The sequence below is a fragment of the Hevea brasiliensis genome, chromosome 4 (assembly GCF_030052815.1).
Source record: "Hevea brasiliensis isolate MT/VB/25A 57/8 chromosome 4, ASM3005281v1, whole genome shotgun sequence".
In the NCBI taxonomy this organism is placed as follows: Eukaryota; Viridiplantae; Streptophyta; class Magnoliopsida; order Malpighiales; family Euphorbiaceae; genus Hevea; species Hevea brasiliensis.
The window spans coordinates 15,510,200-15,524,639 of NC_079496.1; the positions used below are offsets into that span (position 1 = coordinate 15,510,200).

General features: G+C 32.0%; 1 non-coding gene across 1 annotated transcript; it reads right to left on the reverse strand.

Annotated features, from left to right (window-relative positions):
* Positions 1 to 9,801: 9,801 nt before the first annotated feature.
* LOC131179821 (small nucleolar RNA R71) lies at positions 9,802 to 9,908 on the reverse strand. The gene has a single exon (XR_009148707.1). It is a non-coding gene; the product is annotated as a small nucleolar RNA R71 (small nucleolar RNA).
* Positions 9,909 to 14,440: the final 4,532 nt, after the last annotated feature.

Below are 14,440 nucleotides of genomic sequence, written 5' to 3' on the forward strand. Positions count from 1 at the left end.
AATGTGTAATGCTTCTAGATCATGTTGTACTACTCTCCTCCAAATCAATTTAGGTTAATAATAAAAAAAATATTTTTATAAAAAATAATTTTTTATATAAATTTTATTTTCTATGACAAATGCAAATTTTTGTTTTTTATTGAAAATACAATTAACCTATTTCGAATCTGTGCTAAGTAAAAAAAAACTGATTATATATATATATATATATATATTATTGTATTATTCTAAATTATATTACATTTTTAATAAAGACTATATACAACAAAAATTATCTTTTATTTCTTTATTTTTTGAATAATTTTAATCATAAATACATTAAATCTCCTTATGATTTTTAACTATAACTGTATATTATATAATATTTTTAATTTTTAATTATATATATAATTGAAGACTGTATAATTAAAAAATATAATACACTCTATATTAATAATTTTTCAAATTTTAATGTAATTTTTTAATAATAATTATATAAAATTATTTTAAAAACTAAAGCTCAAATAACCAAAATATTGAAAAGTCTAATTGAAATTATATTAAAAAAATCGATTTCATCTGATTTCTAAATAGAATAGAATCAAAAAAGAAAATCTCACGCCCTTAATGGCTAGAATAGGTCAAAAGGATTGATTAGGTGGCTGGGAGTTGAGGATTTATTATTAGTGATTCAGTGACACCCAGCTAGACATTTTCCAATTTACTGTGTACATGGACTTTACTGATAATATATTATTTATAATTAATTTTTTATAATTTTAATACTAATGTATAATTTATAATTATTTTTTTATGAAATTTATATATATTATTTTTTATAAATAATTATATTTTGTTAATTAATAATATAATTTATATATTTTATTATTTTAAATTATTGAAATTTTAGTTAGTTAAATTTTAAATTTAATTCAACTCCGTTCATAAAATGTTCATTTTTAATGATTTTTTTTATTTGATTTTAATAAAAATTTAAATTTTAAAAACTTACAATTTTAAAGATTTTAAAGCTGATAGTTGGTCAGTGGCAATGAATTCCAAGAGCAAAGCAATGCTAATGGTGGTGACATCACGCCCTATAAGTTTTAATAAGTGCTCTAAACACGTGGTTCGAATTAGTACATTAAAATTAAGACCTAATAAATTCAATTAAGTTTTTGGTAAAAAAAACTTTGACATCAAGACGAAATAAGTTATTTTTTAACAATAAAATATTTTTTTAAAATTTTTAAATATGAAAATTATTTATTATTTTTAATTAAAATAAAATTTTAAAAATTGAAAAATATGATGAATAGAAATTATTTAATATTCAAATAAAAAAGAAAAATAATAATATTTTATTACTAAAAAACTATTATTTTACTAAGGACCTTTCATTAAAATGTATGTAGACTTATTTAACTGAAAACTTAATTAAAAATTTATTTAATCCTCAATTAAAAACATAAAGACTTAATTTGATGTTTTTCCAATAAATTTCCATTTCGCTAAGTGGACTGCCTCAAACCAGCTCTCTTTTCAAATTAATTACCGTTCTCATCCAATGCCCAGAATTAGGGGTTTGAAGTTTATCATTTTGAAGTTCCACTGCGATGATAGTGAACCGCGTTCAGAGGACTACTTCAACGTAGATAGCTTATTTACTCGGTCTATTTAAATCCAAAAAATAATGAACAGAGAACAAAAAGAGATGAGGAATAAAACAGAGCAGAAAATATAGAGAAAATGTGTTTTCTCCTATGTGAATTGTTGCTATACAGAGTTTACATATACAAGAAAAAAAATGATCTATGATACAACTCATATTTACAATTCTCTTATTGGTTACATGTAGAACAATATTCCTGATTTGTAGTTTTTGCCAGCTGATTGATTCCATTTCATTTTCTCATCTCATTTGCATGTATTGACTAAGTTACTAAACAGAAAATGCAATATCTGGTCGAGTAAGATTGAGATACAATAATTTTCCAATGAGCCTTCTATGTTTGTTTGGAGCCGGAAGGATGTCATTGGTCTCAGAGGAAAGTTTCATGTCTCGTGGGAGCGGTACTTGAGCTATTTTTGCATTGCATGTACCAAGTTCTTTTAAGATATCCATAATATATTTCTTCTGGCTAACATATATACCTACGGTGGAATGAGCAATTTCCAGCCCTAGAAGAACTTCGCAATTCCCATATCCTTGATTGTAAAAGTTCGATCAAGGAATGTCTTGGTGCTAGAAATATTAGTTTCACAAGGACCCGTAATCAATATGTCATCAACATAAACAATTAGGGCAAGAAAATATTCTCCAATTCCTCAAGTAAACAAACAGTGATCGTGAGGGCACTGAACGAAGCCAAACTGAAGTAATTTTGAAGTGAACTACTTATTCCATTGGAGGCCAGCTAGCTTGAGGCCGTACAATGATTTCTTCAGCTTACAGACTTGTCCTTCTATGGCTTTTATGTATCTGGGTGGTGGCAACATGTAGAGCTCTTCATCAATGGACCTGTGAAGATAGGCATTATTGATGTCGATTTGATGGATGGGCCTATTTTGAGCAATAGCAATTGCTAGAAATAGTTGAACTGTGACCAATTTAGCTATAGGGCTAAAGCTGTCTGTGTAATCAATGCCTTCAAGTTGATTGAAGCCTTTTGCGATGAGGCGTGCTTTGTATTGATCTACATTGCCATCTTGTCTATGCTTGATTCTAAAAACCCATTTTGATGCAATGGGTCTTTTATGTGTGGGATAAGGAACCAAATCCCACGGTTGATTAATCTCCAGTGCATCAAGTTCTTATTTCATCACTAGTGCCCAATTTGGATCCATCTTTGCTTGCTCATATGAAATAGGTTCATGAGATACTGATGCAACAAATTCAAGGTGATTGTGATCGAAACAAATATTAGAAAATTGAAAAGGATGATTGTCAAGGTTACCTGAATATGTCTCTGAACTAGGAGAATTACTGTTGATATTTGGGAAGGATGGACTGATGTTGACAGTAGCCACATAATCGTTCAACCAGGTAGGTGGTACATGAGTCCTTGAGCTTTTCTTTGTTGGTGGAACTGGGATAGTAGTGGTGGTGTCTACTAGCGGTATGAGTGTGGTATCATGAGTGAGTTCAGGGATGTCATCTTCAGAGACAAGATAAGGAACAGGTATTTGGGGTTGGATTTGGTGAACGGATTGGTAGGGAAATATATGTTCATAGAACTTTACGTCTCTGGACATATAAATAATGTTGGTCTATAAATCCATGAGTTTGTAAGCCTTATAGCCTACAGCATGTCCTAAATAAATGCTTTCAATTGCTCTTGGCTCAAATTTTGTTTTCGATGGTTTGGTGTTGGTGCCATAACACAGGCATCTGAAGGTTTTGAGTATTTGGTAGTCAGGCGGTTTAGAAATCCTAGGATGGGTCAAGTAGGGGTGAGCCAAAGCGGACAATTTTTCTAGTGGTTCAAGCAGGGCCGTTACAAGAATGGTATATCCCCATAATTTTTTGCTGTAGATGGGATTGAAATAGAAGAGCCCGTGCAACCTAGAGCAAATGTTTATGTTTTCTTTTCGATGACCCCTTTTTGTTAGGGAATATAGGTGTAAGTCTTTTGATGCAGAATGCCTTTTTGGGTAAACAATTCCTCACATTCATGATTGAGAAACTCAGATCCGTTGTCCATCCGAACGGTTTTGGGTTTTGACAGTGGTGTGAAAATGATTTTCAATAAGGTTTAATAATGTGGTTATGGTGGAGGGTACTTAAGATTTGTCGGCTAGTAAATATGTCCAGGTTGATCTGCTATGATCGTCCACAATGGTGAGAAAGTGAGATGCCCCTTACAGAGATTTAGTTCGATATAGGCCCCATAAGTCGAGATGCAATAGTTGAAATACAATTGAGCTGTTGGTGGTACTTGTAGGAAAAGGTAGCCTTTGTTGTTTGGCTAAAGGACAAATTCCACAATCAAATTTTTCTTCACTGTGCTTTATATCAGCAATATGAGTAAATTTAGACTTAGAGGCATGACCAAGCCTCATGTGCCATAGATAGGAATCACAAGTACTACTGGTTACATTTAAGGATTCAATATAATTATTTGATTGTTGATATAAATCCTTTGATGGAGTGGACACAGGAGGAGGTTGAACTTGGTTGAACAAATCGGTGGTCAGCTTATATAATCCTTTGTCTATCCTTCCAATAGCTAGTAACTTCCTAGTCCAAAGGTCCTGCATATAACAATAGTTATTAGTGAAGAGAACATCAATATGGGAATCTTTGGATAGCTGAGAAATGGACAACAAGTTGTGTCTGAATTTAGAAACATAAATTACATTTTTCAATTGTAGGTGTGAATGTAAATTTATTGTGCCCATGTGTGTGATTACTTTTATGGTTCCATTAGGTAGGTGAACATGGCTGGAGGTCTTTTGTGGTGTGAAATTGGTGAATAATTTTCAATCACAACACATATGAGTGGTTGCACCCCTATCAATAATCCAATTACCAGCAAACCCAGGGAAATCCACACAACCAACTTTGTAAATCATTTTACCTTTCAATGCTTTCATAACTTCTTGTTGAATTAAGTTGGTAAGGGCTTCATTGTTCCATTCACCAGGTTGTTTGATGTGCCCTGTAGGCTCATTTGTTGTTTCTTTTGAAGAAGCACTATCAGCAAGATTAGCAGATGGTTTGGGCCTTCTTTGTTTGAACCATTCTGGGTACCCAATGATTTTGAAGCAGCTCTCCTTGAAGTGTCTAGTGGTCTTGCAATGCTCACAGTATTTGTCTTCCTTCTTGAGCCCATCTCTTTTATTAAATTGATTCTTGCCACCTTCATAATGTTTCTTAAGTGCTGGTCCTTTAGCCATCATGGCAATAGAAGACTCTATTTTGTAAATTGTAAAAGTATTGACCTCTCTGTGTTTCAACTTGCAGGACCATGGACTAGGCTTTGTTGATAGGTGGGAATAGTTCCATTAAAAGAATTTGGCTTCAAACATGGTCATATGAAGGTTCAATCCCATAAGAAACTAAATCAATTTGGTGTTTTCTTCCATTTTGGCAATTTCTTTTGATGCTCCACATTCATGTACTGGGAATGGTTTAAGGCAAGCTAACTCATCCCACAACTTTTTGAGTTTAGTGAAGTCAGTTATAAGTGGCATATTACCTTGACTGAGTGAGCATAGTTCTCTGTTGATTTGATACAGTAGCGGTCCATTACTTACGCCAAATCTCTTCAAGTTCTTCCCAGAGATTTTTAGTAAATGACGCGTACAGAAAAGCTTCAACTATTTAACTTAAGATCTAGGAAATGACCATGCTATCAACCTTGAGCCATTTCTTAGACTCCGGAGATCCATCCTCCCATTTATGGCATTCATCGTTAACAAAACCAAGTTTGTCTTTGGCCCTCAATGCAATTAACATTGACTAGCTCCAGGTAAGATAGTTACTACCTGTGAGAGGGACATTAACCAGCAACATGCCTAGGTGGTCAGAGTTAAGCAGGGAAAATTGATCTTGCTCCATCACTTTCTTGGAATTTTCGGCCATGATGAAGTAGCGGCAAGAGATATATCCAAAAAAAAAAAAAAAAAGAGGAAGTGTTAAATAAGGTTACAGAAGTGCGATCTTTATGACTTTGGTACCATGAACAAAGAATAAAAAGAGATGAGGAAGAAGCTATCTTCCATTCAAACAGAGCAGAAAATGAAGAGAAAATGTATTTTCTCATATATGAATCATGGATCATTGCTATACAGGGCATATATATATAAGAAAAATAATGATCTAGAATACAACTCATATTTATAATTCTCCTATTGGTTACATGCAAAACAATATTCCTGATTTGTAGCTCTTGCCAGCCGATTGATTTCATTTCAGTTTCTTGTGTCATTAGCCATAGAAGCTGGACGAAGCAACTGGAAGTAGGATTGAGCAAATGGGCTAAGCTTGATGTACTATTTTTTTTCTTCTCTCCCATGGGCTTTCTCTTCTCTTGAGCCCAGCAATTCCTCTGTAAGTTATCAGATAAGTAAATAACATGAGCTTTTCATATTTTAAATTGTAAATTACTTTTTCAATGATAATTAAATATTTTATTAGTTTCTTAATATATTTTTATTTAAATTGTATTAAAAATTAAAATTTTGTTTTTAATAATATAACTATTAAAAATATATATAATAAAGTAATATGAGTGACAAATATATTAATAATTATATAAATAATAAAGGAGTATTTAATTTAGATTTTTAAACTTTGTTTTAATTTTATTTTAAATTTAATATATATATATATATATATATATATATATATATATATATATATATATATATATATATTTTAATCCTTAACATAAGTTTGATAGTCATTTATCAGATTAAATTGATTCCAAATATTGATTAATTTCTTGAGTTTTCTATGAAATTTTATATTTTAAAAAAAAAAAAGAAAAAGAAAAGACAAGAAAAGGGGTAAACAGTTAATAGAATTGAAACGGTCGCTTTTTTCTTAAAGAAAAAAAGAGTTGAAAACCCCATTTTCCTCCATTTTGCCAGCAAATCAGAGAAGGTTCTATCGTTGGTTGCGGCTTTCGATTAGGAAAGGAAGGCTCGAGTATTTAACGAGAGAAGGGAGAATCCAGAGGAGAGGAAGTAACAAATGGCGGAAGAGGAGGATTACCGGCAAGTCCTTTTGGTAACAAAAAGTAAGGGCATTTATATAATTTCACATATATATATATATATATATCAACTTAATAATAATAATAATAATAATAATAATAATAATAATAATAATAATAATAATGTCCATTAATTATGAATTCTTAAAGGGTGGCAATAACGCGCTTTAGATTTTAATTTTAATCTTGATTATATTTTGTAAAATTATACATATGTGAATTAATAAAAAAATTAAATAAAAAATTTATGTATTTATAAATAAATTTATAATTATGAAATTTATATTATAATTATAAATTTTTAATAATAAATTAAATCTATCTTTCTCTCATATTTATTTATAAACTTATAATTTTTTAAATTAATATACTTCTACTTTTGTTAACTCAATTTATAATGAAATATCTTTAATTTTACATAAAATTATTATAAAAACTTTTTCTCATAATAATTTATAATTTTAGAAAATAATATTCTTTTACGTTAACCTAACAAATATAGCCTCGGCACACAAAAAAAAATTACCATTAATTTTAAAATACCAAGAATTAGAATATAAATAAATTAAATTTACTTTCATTAAAAAATAATTTTAGATGAATTTAATAGCATGAGTTAACTCATATATAATATTAATTTATCATTTTAAATTTTAAGAAATATTTTTACACATTCATACTTTAAAACATTAATTATATCGTAATTTTTATTTTATTATATGGTATTTGTTAAACCCATTTTATATAGATATTTTAGGGTAGTTTTGCATTCATTTTGCCTTTTTAGTTAGTAATTTTATGCTTTTAATGCTTATTTTAGTTAATTTGTTAATTTTAGTTTCATTATATTTGATATTCAGAATTTTAATGTTTTTTTATAGGTTTTAATAAGGTTTAAAGGCAAAAAGGTCCATATATAATAAATTCAAAGTGATTTGGAAGCTTAAAGTGGTGTGAAAAATGAAGAAAATTCACTTAAAGAAGAAGACCAGTCCAGACTTTTAATAGCCTCAACATGCCCCGTGTTGAGGGTCATGTGAAGATAAGAGTTAGCCAGCAGGAATTCATATGAGGTATGTAAATTCACACTAGGTCGTGTAAACACAGATTTCGGAACAAAACACGCTGAAAGTTTTATGGACTTTAACATGTCCCGTGTGGCGGGTCGTGTAAACAGAGATTTCGAAACAAAACACATCAAAAGTTTCAGGGACTCCCACATGCCCCGTGCTGCTGGTCGTGCAGAATCTAAAGGCTCCTCCTCTGAATCAACATGAGGCATGTTGAAAATAACTTGAATCAACATGAGGCATGTGGGATGACGCTGGCAGATTTGCTGACATGGAAAATTTTTCTCTTTTCACGCCTTTCACACCTTTTGTCTTTATCCCTTTAGAGACCATTTTTAGGATAAACCTTGAGGGGATATATAAGCATTATATTCTCATTTTTACCATAAGGAGAAAGAGAGAGAAAAATCAAAAGAGAAAGGAAAGAGGGAACCACGCCATTTTTGGAAGAAGAACACCTACAGAGTAACGTTTTCCAGCTTCCATTTTCAGATATTTGGATTTTCTTCTTCTGGGTTCTTTTATTTTTAGTTTTATTTTCATGTTTTCTTGCTCTATTTCATATTTTCTACTGTAAATACAAGCATGAGTGAGTAGATACTTAAGATTTTAGAGTCGGGCGTAATGATTTTAGTTTTATTTGTGGATTTAGACTAGTTTTAACCAGATTTTAGTATATATAAGCTTTGATTTTTATATTGTATGCTTATTTACATACCCATTGTTGGTACCCTTTGGGCTTTGTTCTTAATCTTAGATTGAAGGACCGAGAGGTGAAAATCTATGACAGATAATCAAGATAATAAACTTAATCATCTAGTGTTAGAAATAAACTAGTGGGTTAAGAGGAATTTCAAGTTGATTAAAATGCTTAAAGGGTTTTGGGTAATTAAACATCGCATGAGAATGGGGTTTAGTTTCCATTAAAACACTCTTTAGTTTGCTTGAAAGAGAAATTAAAGGAAATCAGAATCAACTTCCTTCAAACTTGTATTTCTCTTAATCTTGGCTTTGCCTATCCAAATCCCAATGAAATTTACTTCATGAACCTCAACTCTGGAATCAATTTTTATCATTAATTAATTAAATCTTTTGTCACTTTCTAAAATTTTAGCAAATTAGTATAGTGCTTAGAATTTTAATTGCTTAATTCATTATAATTTCCTTATTTTCCCAATTTAATTTGCTACATCTCTTACTCTATTTTTGGCACAAATTATCGATAGCCCAAATAATCGTGACTTTTATAGTTTGGTACTCAAACAACAAATCTCTATGTGACGATATCTTTTCTTTACTACTTGAACGACCCGTATACTTACGGAGTACGCAACTAAGTTTTTGGCACCATTGCCGGGGATTTGTTTTGTTTGATATTAGATGATTGATTGTTTGGTTAATTTGGGCATTTTATTTTTGATTTTAATTTCTTTTCTTTATCATTATACTTTGAGACTTTCTTATTTTGGTTTTTCAGGTACATATCTTTTATATGAGAAGCACAAAAAGTGCAGAAATTGATTTAATTTTTGATCCTGAGATTGAAAATACAGCAAAAGCTTTAAGAGTATAGTCTAAAAGAAGAAAAGCTGAACTCAGAATTCAAAGACAGCAAGAGCAACATCAAGAGCAACAAGTGATAGAAGCTATGGCAAGCAACAACAACCGATCAATTAAGGATCATGCTTTTCCTAGTTTTGGAGATTTTAGACTGAGTATTACAAAGGCCTAGAGTGGAAGCAAACAACTTTGAGTTAAAGCCCTCACTTTGTCAAATGGTTCAACAATCACAGTTTGGGGGAGGTCCTACTGAGAGTCCATATGTTCACCTTGCACATTTTCTTGAGATTAGTGACATGCTGAAGATAAATGGAGTGTTAGATGATGCCATCCGGCTGAGATTATTTCCTTTTTCTTTGAAGGATCGTGTTAGGGAGTGGTTGCATTCATTAGCTCCAGGCTCAATAACTACTTGGGATGAGTTGTCATAAGCTTTCTTGGCTCAATATTTTCCTCCTAGCAAGACTGCAAAATTGAGAAATGAATTAACTTCTTTCAGACCAAGGGATGATGAGAGTCTCTATGAAGCTTGGGAGAGATACAAGAATCTTCAAAGGAGATGTCCACATCATGGAATCCCTAAATGAATGCTATTTCAACATTTCTACAATGGTGTTTCTCTAGCAATTAGAAGTATAATTGATGCATCTTTAGGAGGTGATCTTATGAGAAAGTCAGAAGATGAAGCTTATTTAGCATTGGATAAAATTGCTTACAACAATTATCAATGGAGCTATGAAAGAAATGAAATGAAGAAGCCACCAGTTAGTGTATATGAATTAGATGCCATGAGTATGTTCAATTCCAAATTTGATGTTTTGACTAGAAAAATGGATAAGTTAAGCATGACGGTTAACTCATCAATTGGAGGATCTAGTCATGCAGAAGATGTTGGTGCGGGAAATATGCATTGTATCAATGATTTTCCTTCCTATGGGCAAGAGTTTGGAAATGAGCAAGTTAATTTTGTTAGGAATTACAATCAGAAACCAGTTAGTAATCCTTTTTCTGCTACATATAATCTAGCATAGAGGAACCACCCTAACTTTTCTTAGGGAGGTCGATAAGGGAGCAACAGAATTATCAACAACCTCCTAATTTCCAGCAACAACAGCAGATTTTTCAGCAAAACAGAGTACCACTTGGATTTCCACCACAAAGGAATCAAAATGCACCTATTCCACAACCATCAGTTCAGTCTTCAGACCAAGATTCAATTTTGAAGTCTATGATGGAGAATTTCTTAACTGCTCAACAAAAACAAGGAGAAATGATTCAATAATTAACTTCAAGGATAGACCAGCTTGCCACTCATAACAGGTTGTTGGAAAACCAAATAGCTCAACAAGCAAGCTCTTCCAGCAAAGCACAAGAAAAACTTCCAAGTCAACCAGAGAATCCTAGAGAACATTGCAAGGCAGTGATCCTAAGGAGTAGGAAAATTTTGGGAAATAAAAAAGAAGATGAGATAGAAGAGGAAAAGAAGAAAGAAATGAAGACAAAAATGAATCTATTTCAAATCATGATGAAGTTAATGAGGAAGCAAACAAGAAGAAGGAAGTTGAAAAAGAAGAAGAGGAAAAGTATGTGCCTCCACCACTATACAAGCCACCATTGCTATATCCTCAGAGGTTTCAGAAAGCAAAGCTAGATAAGTAGTTCAGGAAATTTTTGGAAGTTTTAAAGAAATTATACATCAACATTCCATTTACAGATGCAATTTCTCAAATACCCTCGTATGCTAAGTTCTTGAAAGAAATTTTATCAAACAAGTGGAGATTAGAAGATTATGAAACTGTGGCATTAATAGAGGAGTGTAGTGCTCTCTTGTAGAATAAGCTTCCCCCTAAGCTTAAAGATCCAGGAAGTTTCTCTATTCCATGTCACATTGGAGAGACAAGTATTGAAAAGGCATTGTGTGATCTTGGAGCTAGTGTAAGTTTGATGCCACTCTCCATTTGTGAAAAGTTAAAGGTAGGAAATTTGAAGCCCACCACCATTTCTTTGCAACTAGCTAATAGATCCATCAAATATCCAGTGGGAATTTTGGAGAATGTGCCCTTAAAAGTTGGAAAATTTTTCATTCCTGTGGATTTTGTGGTTCTTGAAATGGAAGAGGATATTCACATACCTATCATCTTGGGAAGGCCATTTTTAGCCACAGCAGGGGCTATAATTGATGTAAAGAATGATAGATTGATATTAAAAGTTAGAGAAGAGGAGGTGGAATTTAATTTGAATCAGACTTTGAAGAAACATCATGGAGTTGATCCTTGTTTAAGGGTGGATGTTATTGATGAGATTGTGGAAGTAGAATTTAAGAAAAGATATCCTGAGGACCCTTTGGAGAATTGTTTAGTACATAGTAAAACAACAAAGGATGAAAATCCTGAAGTTGTAGCTTTTGCTCAAATTTTGGAAGCTACTCAAGAAGTTGTAGGAGATTAAGTTTTGCAAGTTGAAGAATTGAAATATGAAGTTGCACACCCATCTTTGCTAGATGAGAAGGACGCACCATAAGTAGACCTCAAACCACTTCCATCTACATTAAGGTATGCTTTTCTTGGACCTAATTCAACTTATCCTGTCATTATTAATGCAAATTTGAGTGATGTACAAGTTGAAAAATTGCTGAGAGAGTTAAGAGCACATAGGAAAGTCATTAGTTACACCATTGATGACATAAAGGGTATAAACCCTACCTTGTGCATGCATAGGATTCTTTTAGAGGATAATTTTAAAGCTACCATAGAACATCAAAGAAGGTTAAATCCTAATATGAAAGAGGTGGTGAAGAAAGAAGTCTTGAAACTGCTTGAAGTTGTGATCATTTATCCTATTTCTGATAGTAGTTGGGTTAGCCCAGTTCACGTAGTTCCTAAAAAAGGAGGTGTGACCATTGTGAAAAATGAAAATAATGAGTTGATACCTACTAGAATTGTCACAGGGTGGAGGATGTGTATAGATTATAGGAAGCTTAATAGTGCCACTAGGAAAGACCATTTTTCCTTGCCTTTTATTGATCAAATGTTAGAGAGGTTAGCAAAACATTCATATTTTTGTTATTTGGATGGGTATTCTGATTTTTTCCAAATCCCAATACATCCTAGTGATCAAGAGAAAACCACATTCACATGTCCATATGGCACATTTGCATATAAAAGGATGCTTTTTGGCTTATATAATGCACTAGCTACTTTTCAGCGGTGTATGATGGCCATTTTCTCTAATTTTATTGAGGAAATTATGAAAGTTTTCATGGATGATTTTTCTATATATGGTTTTTCTTTTGATAATTGTTTATCTAACCTCTCTAAAGTGCTTAAAAGATGTGAAGAAACATATTTGTTGTTAAATTGGGAGAAATGTCATTTTATGGTGCAAGAAGGCATTGTTCTTGGATATTTGGTATCACATAGAGGAATTGAAGTGGACAAGGTCAAAGTAGGAGTGATTGAGAAGATGCTTCCACCAACTTCAGTGAAAGGAATTAGAAGTTTTCTTGGGCATGTTGGGTTCTACCGGTGTGACACCCCTTACCCGACTACAGTGTAGCCGAGCAAGTTATGCCACTCAGTGTGCCGAGTACTCTATTTTATCTTAATTCATTTTTTATTCTTCCTTATGAATATAACTTGTGAAATATAATTTATTTAAGCCATTTATCAAAATTATAATTTATTTGAGGTTCCGAGAATTTTATAGAAAATCCGGCAGAGTATCGGCTAAAAAATAGAGAAAACAGTTCTTCGGAACCTGTGAAAAACACTTCTAATAATCATATTCATCTATTCACAAACTCCAATATCAAAATCTCAATATTTTTCAACCATTCGTTTCTCAATCATTCATCACATTTGATAGTCATATATAAATTACAGATACACATTCACTTTTCCTTTCACAAACACAATTTTCTTAACAATTTCTCTATTTGTCATTCATTCATTTCACATCATCATTAGACTCAAATCATAAATAAATTCTCACATGTGATTTATAATCACAAATTACAAGTACTTACATTAATACAAAATTATATTACATTTGTTTCAAATACACATGATAAAATAAGAGTTTAATTACAAAATTTACAAAAATCTCAAAATACAAAATGGGACCTAGTGTCCTACCAATGCACTGTGGATGGTGAGGTGACACGGATACTATGCAGAACTGTGAACTGCCTTACCGAATCTGTGGTCTACTGGGCCCTCTGTCCAAATCTTCAGTACCTACGCGTTGCAAAAGCGACGCGCTAAGCATAAAGCTTAGTGGTGCCAATAATACAAGAAAATATAATATGCAAATAAAAATAATAATTTCCTTGCTATTGTGTTCATAAGAAATGAATAATTACTAACTTATTGTTTAGTCGAGGGCTAATCATGTTTTATGATATTAACTTCTTCATGCATTTCGTTAATTATTTTCTTCATGATCTTGAGCTTCTTTGTATTTTTGTAATAATTCCTGATACTTAATTTTCGTATTTTCTTTAATAATCAGTTCAATCACAGTTATACTTTTCCATGCCCAAGTAACCTATACTGGACGACTGGACTGGATAACGGGTCGTTGGCACTGGACACCGCGGTGCCTCGGGCCGTCATACCATGGGACGCAGAACGTCAACCATGTATGCAGTCAGTATGGCTAAAAAGCCATGATATCACATAATCGGGCATAAAAGCCATGAATACGGGCATAAAAGCCATGAATACGGGCATAAAGCCATGAATACAGGCATAAAGCCTTTCGCAGTACTGCTAAAACAATACCCTATTGGCATGCTAAACTATCCAAACCAATCTTGTTAGGTATACTAGGGCATTTGATACTTTAAAATTCTTCAATCTTTGAATTTCAACTTTTGGTGTCACTATTCATTTTATTGATCAACAAAAAAGTTGACTTTTGCATAGAAAATATGTACATTGACTTTGGCACTTCAAACATACCACTTTTTTCATTTAAAACTTGTTGGCATTAAGCATTAATACCATTTCTAAGCTTTAACCAAGGGAAACAAAATTTTTAGTTTTTGAAACTTAACTTTACTATTCGATTAAGCACTGTTGCAATGGGAATTTGAGGAAATGGTAAACA